The sequence below is a fragment of the Schistocerca gregaria genome, chromosome 6 (genome assembly GCF_023897955.1).
Source record: "Schistocerca gregaria isolate iqSchGreg1 chromosome 6, iqSchGreg1.2, whole genome shotgun sequence".
Lineage (NCBI taxonomy): Eukaryota > Metazoa > Arthropoda > Insecta > Orthoptera > Acrididae > Schistocerca > Schistocerca gregaria.
The window spans coordinates 71,890,345-71,905,812 of NC_064925.1; positions in this window are offsets into that span (position 1 = coordinate 71,890,345).

Genomic DNA, 15,468 nt, shown 5'->3' on the forward strand with positions numbered 1-15,468 from the left:
GGTAGATCTCTCTGAATGGTCACCATGCAAGTGAGTGTGTGGAAGGGCTCCATTTAATACAGTATTTACAAAAAATGTGAGTGCAGGCTCCAGATAGAATGGCGCTTCCCTTCCAGCACTGGACTTCTCCCCTACAGCGTCTGCCCTTAACCCCCACCACTGCTGGTCCCCCCACGTATGCCCTGCCGACCCGACAGCGCACCTACCGGCCAAGGTATTCTGTGCGGACCGACGTGTGGCTGCACTCCATACCGACAGCTCTTGACATGGGGGAGGGGATCTCCTGTAAACAGAGAGCCGACAAACAGCAGAAAAGGCAGAGCTAACCAAAACGGCCCCCACAGTGCCCAAGGAGTTGGCTGAGCATGCCTATGGACTGGGTCAAAATGGAGTGCATCGTGAAATGTGACAGACAAGAACAGATGCTGTTATAATAGTAACAGTCATAGCTAGACTTGTTAGTAAGTACATTTTTATTCATAGTGGTAATAGATATTTTTAAAAATTATTATTGTCATTATTAATTGTAGAAACAGTTATGGTGATGGGAGTTAATGCCGTGTAATAAAATAAGAAGAAACACTTCAAAAATCCAGTAAAGCATTTATTTCGATAACCGGTTTCGTGAACACTACATTACCATCTTCGGATCTTATGCTCCACAAATTCACATGATCTCCTCCATCATAAGTATTTATCCCGTCAGGTCACGAAGATATTTGTGAAGATCACTGGATATCAAAATGTCATATTTAAAATCAACAATATGTAGAATCATAATGTGTGTCGAGCACAAGTGCTCATGCTTACATAACAGCTGAGTCAACAGTCAGTTGTTGAGCTGACTCAACGGTCAGCAGTTGTGTGAGCATGAGCAGTTGTATTCGGCGCACCTTATGTTTCTACGTACTGTTTATTGTAAATATGACATGCCGATATCCAGGGATTTTCGCGAACCTCACATGCATATTCGTGACGTGACATGATAGATAGCACAGACGGAGAATATCCTGTGAATTTGTAGAGCATAAGATCCGAAGATGGTAACACACTCTTACTGAAACTGGGTATCTAAATAAATATTCTACCAGTGATCTTTGTGTTTTGAAGTTTTTCTTGTGAGTTTATTACACTGCAAATCGCCCCCATTCCTGCACCATGCAAGGAATATATAACCTTGTGTATAATGCATAATATTGTGTATATTGCATAATTGGTGTAAGGATCTGTATAATAATGAATACTGCCTGTGTGTAAATTATAGGTACAGGGCTATAGCGGAATAAATAAATAAATAAATAGTCAATCCGCCACAAACACCGAGTGAAGTGGTCTAGTGGTAGGACGCTGGACTCGCATTCGGGTCGATGGGACTCGCATTCGGGTCGATGGTGTTTCAAATCTCCGCCAGCCATCCAGATTAAGGTTCCCCGTGGTTTCTCTAAGTCACTTTACGCAAATGTCGCGAGGATACCTTCGAAAATGACAAGGTCGATTTCCTTCCCCATCCTTTCTCAATTCGAGAGTCTGCTCTGTATAAATACAAGGATGTCAACAAGACCTTAAAGCCTAAGCTTCCTTCCTTCCTTCCTTCCTTGTTTGTTTGTTTATTTTCAGTGATTGTTCGGGAATGGTGTAATCACGTAATGATGGGTCTTTGCTGGTATTTAACGCAACTTTTTGAGCTTGTTTATGACGAAGGTCAACTGGCAGTCTTTGCATGACCATTGATACTCCGTAGTTCTTGCTGGACTTCGCTACAGTTCTTTCGGCACTGCGACCTACATACAAAATCATCATTCGCGAATAGGCTCGTTGAGTTTCCAACATAAACCTCTAGAACATTTATGTATGTTGTGAACTGCAGTGGTTCTATAACATTCCCTTGGTGTTCACCCAAAGATATTTCTACGTCAGAAGATTTCTCACCATTATGAAAGATATGCTGCCTTATTTGCTAGGAACTCTTTATTCTAATATTCTGTACGCTGGTATTTTGTTCATTTGTTCGATCACTGTGGCTACGTGTTCGTATAGCGAGCTATCTTTCTAAGCAGCAAGAGGAGCCAGACCCACACCGCATCCGCGTGCGGTATACATTGGTGTCCAAAATTAAAGCAACGAACGGTAAAGTCGCAAGGTTGCGCTTATTTTACCACAAAACAGTATAAACAGGTAATACTAAAGTAGAAACAATGTAAAGAATACATCCAACATTGATAACGGTAGACAAGAATGTTCTTCGTTTTTCCAAATTAACGGATTTGCACATACGTTCCGTCTACTGATGAATGTAGTCACCTGTGGGATGTGAGATTAATGTACTCAGTATGGGATGTGATGACCTCTGGCAGAAATACAGGCCTGACAACGACGGAGAATGCCCCCAATGATGTCATCAATGTTTTGTTGAGGCAATAACGCCCAGTCTTCCTGCAGAGCTGCTCACAAATCTTGGAGAGTGTTTGGTGGATGCTGAAGTGATGCAACCCGTCTCCACAGTGCATTACAGGCATGTTCTATGGGATTCAAATCGGGAGAGGGAGCAAGACACGCCATGCGTGCTGTATCTTTCGTTTCAAGAAAAAATCAGCCATCCGTGCTCTGTGAGGTCGAGCATTACCACCCGTCAATATGAAGTCTAGACCCGCAGCACCTCACAACAATCGCACATGACGTCCCAAGATCTCGTCGCGATAACTGATAGCAGTTCAACCTTGCCGATTCACCCGTACAATTTCATGAATTGGTATTCAATTGGTCAACATAATCCCTGCCCACACCATTAGGGACCCTCCTCAATATCGGTCTCTTTCCACAATGTTTGGGTCCTGAAATCGTGTTCCACGTTCCCTCCAGATGCGAATCCGTGGAGGATCACTCTCCAGACTACATCGGGACTCATCAGTGAAAAGAACATCGCCGCACAGTTCGGCCGTCAGCTGGCATCTTAACGACTCCACTCCAGATGTTCAGTCCTGTGAAGACGCGTCAGAGGTACGCATACAGCAGATCTCCGGCAATAAAGGCCACTCTGTCGGAGCCTTCTGTACACCGTTCAGTGGATGCTGCGAGGTCTGATGCCAGTTGGCGTGCAGTACTAAGGCGGTACCATAGTGCCCTTACAGCCAAATCACGTTCCTCTTTTTCTGATGTCACATGTCTTCGGCCCTTCCTTGGTTTTCTACATACAGTTTCGATCTCTATAAAGTGTAGCCACCTTCGAGAAACATTGGGCCACATCACTTCACGACTGTCCTGCTTCCTTTCTTCCTATGGTCCTTCACCACAGAGAGCCTGGTAGACGCCTTCACTGTGAGGTACTGTACCGTCTGTGACATTTTACACAGCGACCATGAATTTGGGACTAAACGGCAAACACTACACCGTTTGGTAGGTGCCCTGACGTCATCATTGGCGTGCTTGTCCGTTGACCGGAATGGCATCTTGCGTGCAGATCTTGATCGTACGGACATCTGTTGACAGCTTTTATGGTTATATCGTAAATTAGACACAGGACAGAGAAATGGCGGTTTGTTGCGTTAACTTTGGGTGGTTGTTCTTTTCGGCAAATGCTGAGTGGCCCTCAATTTACGCCTCAGAAAATGCGATACACAGAGAGTTAAAATACGATCGCTCACGCTACAAAATTTACACAATTCACAGACAGGTGGAGCACACGACTTTTTTCCTCCCTGGGGTAGCTGACGACTGCGCGGCGACAACGAGGGCATCCGGCAGCAAAACTAAATAAATACAAAACTGCCAAATTCCGAGTATAGAAGAAGACGACGTAGCTCAGTTATAGGGTCGAAAACCCATTGGTCGTCGAGGAAAATGGCATCAACCTTGGCTTCAGTATCTACTCCTTCTGGGTCTCATGGAAGAATGTAGACAGCTGGGTTTCACAAGATCGATGTTTGCGCAATCCATTTTTATACCTACAGAGAAGATTTTCAGTCTACAGAAATATCATGATACGCGAAAGTCAAGTATATTCAAAAATTTTACAATAGATTGATGACAGCGATTGTGTACAACTGTTCGACGAACCTTTTCAAAAACCAATGATCTGTGAATTTTTTCAATCACCTATATCGCTTCTGTACTCAAGTGACGCACGACAACTGCTCTAGAAAAATAGTTCTTCCGCAAATACTTACGTCGACATTGCCTCACGCTCGGACGCGGGCACGGATAGCTCAGTTTGTAGAGCATTAGGTTTTCAGCCAAAGAGTCCCAGGTTCAGGTCCCTTCGGGGCGAAAATTAATACGCTTTCGTAACGGCTAATCTGCAAGCGATGGAAGCACTAGAGCTATCCTGGCAGTTCTAGTTTCCTTCGCTAAGTTGAAGGATTTGTCGATTCTCTATGACACAGTCAACTGTCTTGATGTCTCTAATTTTGGCGCTCATATTACGATTGAAAGGAGAGATCGTAAGATTATACAGGATGTTACAAAAAAGGTACGGCCAAACTTTCAGGGAACATTCCTCACACACAAAGAAAGAAAATATGTTATGTGGACATGTGTCTGGAAACGCTTACTTTCCATGTTAGAGCTCATTTTATCATTTCTCTTCAAATCACATTGATCATGGAATGGAAACACAGAGCAACAGAACGTACCAGCGTGACTTCAAACACTTTGTTACAGGAAATGTACAAAATGTCCTGCGTTAGCGACGATACACGCATCCACCCTCCGTCGCATGGAATCCCTGATGCGCTGATGCAGCCCTGGAGAATGGCGTATTGTATCACAGCCGTCCACAATACGAGCACGAAGGAGTCTCTACATTTGGTACCGGGGTTGCGTAGACAAGAGCTTTCAAATGCCCACATAAATGAAAGTCAAGAGGGTTGAGTTCAAGAGAGCGTGGAGTCCATGGAATTGGTCCACGTCTACCAATCCATCGGTCACCGAATCTGTTGTTGAGAAGCGTATGAACACTTCGACTGAAATGTGCAGGAGCTCCATCGTGCATGAACCACATGTTGTGTCGTACTTGTAAAGGCACATGTTCTAGCAGCACAGGTAGAGTATACCGTGAATCGAGGAAGTACAGAACATACTGACGAAACTAAAATGAGCTCTAACATAGAAAGTAAGCGTTTCCGGGCACATGTCCACATAACATCTTTTCTTTATTTGTGTGTGAGGAATGTTTCCTGAAAGTTTGGCCGTACCCTTTTTTAACACCCTGCATTTCTCAGCGAAAAAACTACAACGACGAATGCTACCCTCTGTTATCAATGAGACTAATATTCTTAACTTTGCGAACTCATTAAGGCATTTATGTGAAATGTCGAGGTACTGTTGTGATGTGAATATTTTGGTCCGTGACCACAGATCTGTACATGTGATTCTTAGACAATGTTATGTGTTTTTAGATACATTTTTTTTAAAAATTGTCATTGATGTTAAAGAGGTAAATGATAGAGGAGCAGCATGGTGAACTTGACTCATGGTCGCGTGTTGTCAGCGGGAGAGAGGGGGGGGGGGGGGCGGGGCGGACGGACTTGGGACAGGAAGAGTGAGTGAAGCCTTTAAGTTGAAATTCAGCGAAAAACACAAAGATGTTGTCAGTCTCAGGCCTGGTGCAAAATCAACCTCTCCACGGAACTTAGCGCAGACACATTTTTCTGTCGTTCCTGTGGGAGACTGTGCCTATGGCACCAGTTAGTGTGGCAACATGCGAAGAGCGATTGCAGCAGATTCTCTGAGACCAGCTGCCGAAGAAAACGATTTTAGGGGAGGGACGGGAGCTCACTTTAGATGGGCAGTGTCAGAGAGCAGACTTGTCATCCCAGGCCTACAATGATCAGACAGAGCATTATGACCCTCTACCTAATAGACGGTATGTGCACCTTTTGCAAGGATAACAGTGGGGACGCATCATGGTATGGAAGCAATGAGACCTTTGTAGGTCGCTGGAGGAAGTTGGCACCACATCTGCACACACAAGTCACCTAATTCCCTTAAATTCCGGGGAGGGGCAATGAGTCCTGACAACTTGTTCAATCACATCCCAGATCGATCAGGTTTAGATCTGGGAGCTGGAAGCCCAGCACATAGATTGGAGCTTGCAACTGTGTTCCTCAAACCTGCATCACACTCATGGCGTTGTGAGATGGCGCATTATCTTGCTGAAAAATGCCACTGCTGTCGAGAAACATGATCGTCACGAAGGGACGTACGAGGTCTGCAACCAGTGTACAATATTCTTTGCAAGAGCTCCACTGGACTCATTGATGCTCATGTCAGTGTTCCCCTGAGCATCATGGGACCGCCACCATGTTGTTTGTGCCCCACAATACAGGTGTCAAGGAGCTGTTCCGCTGGAAGACGATGGATTCGCGCGCTCTCATCAGCATGATAAAGAAAGTATAGGTATTCATCAGACCATGCAATGCTCTGCCACTGCGCCAACGTCCAGTGCCGGTAGTGACTTGTTCATTTCAGTTGTAGTTGCCGATGTAATGGTATTAACATTGGCTCACGCATTTGTCCTCGGCGGCATAGGCCCATTGTTAGGAGTGTTTGGTGTACTGTGTGTTCAGACACACTTGTATGCTGTTCAGTATTAACGTCTGACGGTAGTTCCCCACAGTTCGCTGCCTATCCTGTTTATCAATCTGCCCAGCCTACATCGTACGTCCAACATCTGTAATCAGGAGTAGCCGTCCAATCCCATGACGTCTGGACGTAGTTTCACCCTGAGTTTGCCACATGTTGAAGACACTCACCACAGCGCTCCTCGAACACCCGACAAGTCGTGCAGTTTTAGAAATGCTCGTACCAAGCCTCTGGGTCATGACAATCTGACCCCAGTCAGATAGGTCACGCCATTCTGCACACGAACAGCACGTTCACAGATAGAACGTGCACCGTGCGTGTGTCTGACAAGCAGTCATTCCTCGCTAGGTGACTCTGTTATCACCTGGATGGGTTTATATCAATACTAGGTCCATGATCATTACGTTCTGGCTGATCAGTGTATTCCTTTGTCCCATGGCCGGCCGCTGAGGTCGAGCGGTTCTAGGCGCTTCAGTCTGGAACCGCGCGACCGCTACAGTCGTAGGTTCGAATCCTGCCTCGGGCATGGATGCGTGTGATGTCGTTAGGTTAGTTAGCTTTAAGTAGTTCTAAGTTCTAGGGGACTGATGATGTCAGATGTTAAGTCCCATAGTGCTCAGAGCCATTTTTCTCCCATGGTCTACGTTTTTATCGTTATAGTCTGTGCAACGAAATGGATTAAGAACACACTGTTTTATTAAATCGGACACCCTACATAATAAAGAATTGACGACTGTATGTCCCGAGAGGTGGACCTGCCTATGTAAAAGGAGACAGGGACTATGGTGTTGTCAATAGCGAATCACCAACTGCAGAATGGGTCGTTTAGGATGGCTCAGTAACTTCGAACGTGGACTATTCGTTGGATGTCACCTGAGTAACAAATCCTCCAGGGACATTTCAAACTTTCTAAAGATTTCCAAGTTGGCTGTTGGCGATATATTGTGAAATGGAACCACAAAGGGACAACCGCAGCTAGCGAAGACCAGACAGAACTCATGTGCTGGCGGGAAGAGGCCGTCAAGCATCGTGAAGGGTTGCTGTAAAAAATCTCATGAAAACAGTGGAGGAATCATTCGTGTGTTTCAAAGTGCTACCAACAGTCCAGCTAGCACAATTACTGTGTGTAGAAAGTTAAAAAAAATGGAATCCAATGTTCGAGCAGCTCCTTGTAAGCCACATGTTCCTCTAATCAGTGCTAAGCAATGCTCAGTGGGGTACAGAGTGAATCCACTTGACAGTGAATGGTTGGTAACGAGTGATTTAGAATGATGAATTATGCTATATCGTGTGGAATCTTGTGAAATAGTTTGGGTTTGGCGCATGCCTGAGGAATGTTACCTGTCATCATGTGTAGTGCCAACAGTAAAGTATGCAGGAGATGATGTTATGGTATGGAAGTGTTTTTCGTAGTTAGGGGGTGGTACTCCTACCACACTCAAGGAAACGCTATATGTGGAAGGATATGAATACAGTGTACAGCACTGTGCTGCATACAGTAGAGGAACAGTTGGAGATGATGATTGCTTGTATTAACATGGCAACACACCTTTCCAGAGAGCAGCATCTGTGAGGCAGTGGTTTGTCGACAATGATAACTCTGCAATGGACTGGCCTGCCCAGAGTCCCGGTCTGAGCCCAACAGAACGCGTTTGGAATGATTTAGAATGGCGACATCGATCTAAACCCCAGCGTCCAACACACTGTCTTCTCTAGTCTCGGTTCTTGAGGAATAATGGGCTGCCATTTCTCCAAAAACCTTCACGCACCTCATTGAAAGTGTCACCAGCAGAGCTCAAGCCATTATGAATCAGAAGGGGGGACATGCCTCACAATAAGGGTGCCCGTTTACTTTTGACCAGGTAGTGTATATACAGTTTATGTAAGAACTCCTGTGTTTAGAAATTCTCTCCGTAATCAAACCAAATAATAGGTTTTGCATTGCTATCCCCACCAGTCTTCCACCAGTATTTTGGAATTGACAGTTTGCTGTCTAACCCAGCCAGAAGGATTGAAGTGATGCCCTTTGATCCTGGGCATTTCTATTTCGATTGACGTGTGCAGTTACCCTTCAGATGAATCGTTTAGTCACATTAATCTGGCGACCATATTCCATTGAACTGTTTCAGCTAGCCACGCAGGCATGGTCTGTCTAAGTAATAAGACATGAATAACAGACGGAAACTTATATGAGTTACCACTGGAGGAATCCTCTATCCTAAAAGTACCCAAATGTGCATGTCACACGTGCTGTGTTATCATACTGGCCATCTCCGGCATGTTGCACATCTGTCCTATTGAAGGGAGTCAAATATCCCCAGCTGATAGCAGTAGTTGAGAAGGCCACGTCCAACGTCGTCCGAAAACCATCTGAGCCTCCTCGTTTAAAACTTACACTCGGCTACTAACCTGATTTCCACCACAGATTCTGGAAGTTATACTATAAAACGCTAGCTCAGCTGTGCCCGTCGCTCAAAGCTAGTTATCTTCACAAGTTCAGTCAGCTGCCTGTAGGAACACAGTACAGGCTCTGGACATAGGCGTCAGGAGTTATTGGTAACACTATTTGCAGTCAGTAGCAGCCAGTGTGCTTGGTGATCGCATCATTCACATGTTGGACAAGACGCTACCGAAAACGTATCGAGTGAGCAATGGCCAATCTGTGAAGCCCTCCATGACTGGCCTAAAATTGACCTCTCATGGCCCGCAAACGCGCACCCTCTGTGCTGGTCTGGACTATTCAGTGAAAGCGGCCCCAGTCCAAGCGTTTAGTCTTGTTCGGATATACGAGGGTTGGCCAGAAAGTAAAGTACCGAATTTTTTTTCGTTAACATTACTTTATTGAACATAACGAGAATTACACACTCGAAAGAATGGTGTTTTATCTACACACACTATTTTTCCACGTAATGTCCATCCCGTTCTATGCCCTTCCTCCAGAGCGAAACTAGGCCGTGTATGCCCTGTCGGTACCAATCCTTGTTCTGGTGGCGGAGCCAGTGCTTCACTGTGTGAACCACCTCCTCATCGTCCTCAAAATGTCTTCTCGAGTCCTAATGCCTCTGTCCTCGCGAATGACATCATCATCTCACTGGAACATATTAGGTGTGACGACTGTGGATGGTCACCTAGATCACTGCAAATCCTAGAGCTCCGCCGAACCGCCTTCTTGATGACCTCACCCAGCGACTAACTGTACTTCTGTCAACAGCAAATGCTCCATACACTTTGTTTGCACAAGCCTTTGTGAATATTCCTCACAGTTTCTTTCTCTCCAGTGAGAAATTCAATCACGGCACGTTGCTTGTAACGTATATCACCTATATACGCCATTTGGAAACCGTCCTACAGCTTCGCTATCTGTCGGAAGTGGGGGAAACTTGGCGCGCTCACTCAGGAGACTTCAAAATAATACAAACCTAAAGTTTCACATTCGTAGCATTGTTTTCGGCTGAGAAAAAAGAATACGGTGCATTACTTTCCGGGCCAGCCTCGTATTTCCAGCAATAGGCAAGACCTTAGGTCTGATTTTCAGGTGTGATGGGGTGGCCGTGTGGCCAGAACCCACTTCTGTCTTCCACTGAGAGCGGTGTGAACCTGCCACTATTTGCCACTTACTTACGGTGAACGTGAACGGCCCAAGGTTGGGCTTATCGAAAGACACTGCGATATCGAGTTCCCACGCGACGATAGATACACCAGAAATAACACAGCTTTCGCTGCAGGTGTCTTAGTGTCACCATGGCCCAGTGCACCAACCTGGAGCATGCCGATGGTGGCCAGCGCAGTTTCCATCTGTTGTTGGACGGTGATCAATGAACCCTGCATCCAAGCTCAACAAAAACAGTCCATACCTATCTCTGCGTGTGTTTAATGATCCAACAAGGAATACGGTACTATCCCGAGCACTCACTAAACAACTTCCAATCTAAGTACTGTTGCTACGCCGTATCTACAACACAGTCAGCGCACGGGACGATAAGGATCGAAAAATACTCAAACTCTTACAGTGGCACTACCGTTCACTTCTTCGCAAAGCTACGCAACAAAGAAGATGAACGGTCTATATGAACTCTGTATTACTGTCAATACTGCTGCTGCCGGGTGCTCTGTGCACTAACACTGGGGCATTACTTTAATGAAACAGTAATCAATGGCTCAAATGGCTCTGAGCACTATGGGACTTAACATCAGTGGTCATCAGTCCCCTAGAACTTAGAACTACTTAAACCTAACTAACTTAAGGACATCACACACATCCATGCCCGAGGCAGGATTCAAACCTGCGACCGTAGGAGTCGCGCGGTTCCTGACTAAGCGCCTAGAACCGCGAGACCACCGCGGCCGGCAGTAATCACTGTTTTCGCCTATTTAGGAGCAATATCTTACACTAGAATCAACTGCAGTTCCTCATACTAAGCGTCGATCTTATCCAGAACTTCCTGCATTTCGCTGCTTACTACCATAGCTACATGTTTCATAGAATCGCTTGACAGGGAATTCCTGTTGATTTCTCTGAAGGTGGTAATAGTGCTTCAGAAAGGTCACAATAATAGAATGTAAAATGTTTTCCATAACCATACAACAGATCAACTTCATCGGTATATGCAATATTGCAGTGCCTGTGTGGTTCAGAGGTACGATCCAATGTTCCTTCAGACAAGCGTGCATGACAGAAGAAACAAGCACTGCGGCGACTACAGCTGTTATGGAGCACCCGAAATATATTCGCAATTGCGAGTATGAACAACCAGAAGCTGTATACTGGAATGACGACTGTGAAAATTTGTGTCGGGCAGAGACTAACCGCTTGAGGTCCCCTTACCATTTGGTTATCAGTGGACGACTCATGGCCAGCCCCAAACTTCTATATGTCGTCAACCATGTGTCTACAACCCGTACTCGTACCTCCATTATGCGTATTCCTATACAAATGAGATATCTTAACTGAAAGTCCCGGTGTCGGCGGATAAACACGATGTTGCAGTGCGTGCGTAGTTCAGAAATACGATGCAATGTTCCTCCGAATTTTTACGCACGCATCGCACTCTCAGCTGTTATCGATTTTCCGGCCCTGGAGCCGCTACCTCTCAATCAGGTAGCTCCTCAGTTGGTATCACGAGGCTGAGTACACACTGATCCAGTCCTCCGATCAAGAAAAAATCCCTGACAGTAACGTGATTCGAACACGGGTCCCCCGCATGGGATCTGTGCCACGAGTCAACGGAGGTGGACAGTGCAGTAATTCGAAGTGGCACAGACTCAAAGAGCTGCGCAAATTCTCTGCAGAAATATTGAGCCATGCTGCCAGTATAGGCGTAAATAATAGAGAAAGTGCTGCCGGTGCATGATTTTGTACACGAACTGAGCTCCCAATTGTGTCCCATAAATATTCCGTAGGATTCATGTCGGGCCATCTAGGTGGCTGCTTCATGTGCTTGAACTGTCCAGAATGTTCTTCAACCACTTGCGAAAATTTGTGGCCTGGTGATACGGCATCGTTGATTTTTGAGAACATGGAGTTCACGAATAGCTGTAAATAGTCACCAGAAAGCCGAACATAATCGGTTCAGTTGGACCAGAGAATCCGGGCCATTCCATGTACACAGGCCACACCATTATGGGGCCACCATCAGCTTGCACAGTGTCTTATTGACAACTTGGTTCCGTGGCTTGGTGCGGTATGCGCCGCATTAGAACCCTACCATTAGCTCTTACCAACTGGAATCTGGGCTCACCTCACCAGCCACGGTTTTCCAGTCGTCTAGGCTGTAACCGATATGGTTGGCGCTGCAGGCGATGTTGTGCTATTAGCTGAGGGACTTGTGTCGTTCTTCTGCTGCCGTAGCCCATTAACGCCAAATTTCACCACACAGTGCTAACGGATACATTCATCGTATATGCCACATGGTTTTATGCGGTTGTTTCACACAGTGTTGCTTGGCTGTTAACACTACAAAAACGCCGCTGCTCTGGGTCGTTAAGTGAAGGTCGTCTGCCGCTGCATTGTCCGTGATGAGAGGTAATGCCCGAAATGTGGTATTCTCGGCATACTCTTGACACTGTGCATCTCGGAATATTGTATTCCTTAACGATTTCCGAAATGGAATGTCCCCTGTGTCTAGCTCAAACTACCATTCCGTGTTCGATACCTGTTAATTCCCGTCGTCTGCCATAATCACTTTGGGAACCTTTCTGACGTGAATGACCTGAGTTCAAATGACAGCTCCACCAATGCACTGCCTTTTTATACCTAGTGTACGCGAAACTACCGCCATCTGTACATTTGCATATCGCTATCCCATGATTTTTGTCATCTCGGTGTAGTGTATCAAAGTCTGAAAACAACGTTAACTGCTCCAGAACGCATTCCAAAAACTCTAAGAAGGTAACGAGTTAAGGGATACTTCTCCTTCACAGAACTACGAAAGCTACGAAATCTCGAGTTTCTGCTTGAGCAGCTTGAACGCCGAGAGTATTCTATTCAGGTATTATGCCCCTAGGGGCTGCGGTACCAGTGTGTTTTACATATATTTTGAAAACATTTCCAGCTCTAATGCAAACGTCCTATTAATTAAGTACACTGTAGTTCCGATTTAATATATTAACCGCTAACATCTGAAAATATTTAATACATAGCGGTCCACCTTAGACATTACATGGAATGTAAAAGTTCAAAAATTCGATCGCTGGGCAAGTGCAGTGAATCGGAAGCAGAGTATGTAGGTTCCCGCATTTTAAAACCAGCATCTTGAAAATCGTTGAAATTTTCGTGCTGGACATGATGACCCTGTGTTCTAATCCGGTCATCTTCATCTCCGGGCCTTTCTATGGAGTAATGGGGAAGAGGTAGTTTATTGCTTAAAATAATTTCAGAACTGAAAAAGCGCATTATAACTGCCACAAATGCTTCAAAATGTGTGGCGTGAAATAGATTATCGCTTAAATGTTGTCCATGTGATCAAGAAGAGTCATAGTGAACAGTTACAAATTGTATTTTCCTTTAATTTCTCTGTAATTCTTATCTCTGTATCGATACATATTAAACAGTTATAGCCGTTCGTAGCCCCTACATTCATTTCTGATTGCTCTGTATTCTTAGCCTACTCATTTGTGGAAACACAACTCTCAGTATTAGAAGATAGAATGTCACAAATTTATTCCCACGGGTTCTTTACAGCAGCCGACACAATATAATCCTAACAAAACAGATTGGCAATGGGACAACGCGTGATGTCTCAGTACATCGGTTCATTTGACGTCGGAGAGATGTATGAAGGAACAAATGTGTGTTTCAGTATAGGAGACGACAGGAAATTCTATTAGACATCATCGTCGTCTTTTGTCGAATGCAAATACATATTGGGTCAAGCGCCAAAAACGTCATTTAGAGATAATCAACAAAATATGTAAAGCAATTATACAAAAGCGGTATAAAAATTGAGGATTGCGACACAAAAACAAAAACTGCAGGTTCATGTCATATGGTTTTTTTATTCTACGCCAGTAGGTTTAACAACAAAATGATACATAATTTGAAGAAAATGAAACGTTATGTATGCAACGGTTTTGAACATAAATAACGATACAAATGCCATGATACCCATTTTCACTCTTTACACAAGCTTCTCGTAAAACTACTTAGTCTCCTCTTTTAGAGACGGTATCATTTCAGCTAGATCCCTTCTTTTTTCTTCAGACAACCTAGGATCACAGTGCATTGTTTGCAGCTGCACTTGTTGGGCATCAGATGGATCACGTTGTCTGTAAGATGCAATGTTCCTTGAACTCTTCAATTGAGTTGTCAGTTGACACAACTTGCAGAACCCGCATCTAATCAGCAGTCACTCTGATACACTATGCTTTTGAAATATACACACTGACGAAGTTCATTTCTTTCCGCAGCTGACATAAAGTCGTAAGAATTCTCTTTCTCGCTTAATAGTCTCTGCGGTTCGTGTTATGCGCGTAGATTTAGTGATGAGGCTAACTAAATCATTCGGAACTTCACACACAGTTATCCTCTTTTGTTTCTCAATGTGAGCAAAATCACGATCACAAGATATGAAACAGTATCCTTTCACCAAAAACTTGTGTTCCATTTCCGTATTTTCTGTTAGGTAAGTAAGTGATTCCATGCAAGTAGTTAACTACAACCTCATAATCAGAACGATTATTTTTGTCTGTACGAAATTCGCTTCAGTAATAAATTAAACGCGTTAAAATACTTTAACATTACTTACGTTGACTCCAAGCGTTATAATAAAAGCTAAGATGACAGTAAAGTTCTACACGGTGCTTGGGAGCCTCTTTAGTTGGGACCACAATATTGTCTTTTGGAGTATATTCCTTTCCTTCGCTGCCTAGTCTATTCCTTTCACTTTAAGCTCTACCTTCACCCCTATTCCTCTGTTTTGCTGCATTCTTTCCATTTTGCAGTATTGTGTATTATTTACATGTAATAATTACTTCAGCAATTCCCTATTGTTGCAAACAAACCACAGGGATACTTCAGTTGTTAGCAACTCACACAAGTGCACGACAAGACACTAACAGAGAGTTGGGAGCATTATTTGAACATCGATGTTGGTCTTAGGTGCAAGCGCGATCTTTACACAACGGTAAACACTGTTTCCTTCTGTTCTGGCGTTTGTGTCAGAAATTGTTATTCGCCTGGGCACTTACAGCGGATTCTCATCAGTAACTCATATTTTCCTTTTTTAGCGCTTGACCCGTTATTTACCTGCATGCCACACATATTGAAAGAACTTATATCTACCGAGATAATCGACGTGGCATCTCATTGGTTTTCAGGTACGTGTTCGTTTGTAATTTGAGCCCCGCCTATCAAGAGACGTCACAGTTCTACACTCTGTTTTCGACATTGAC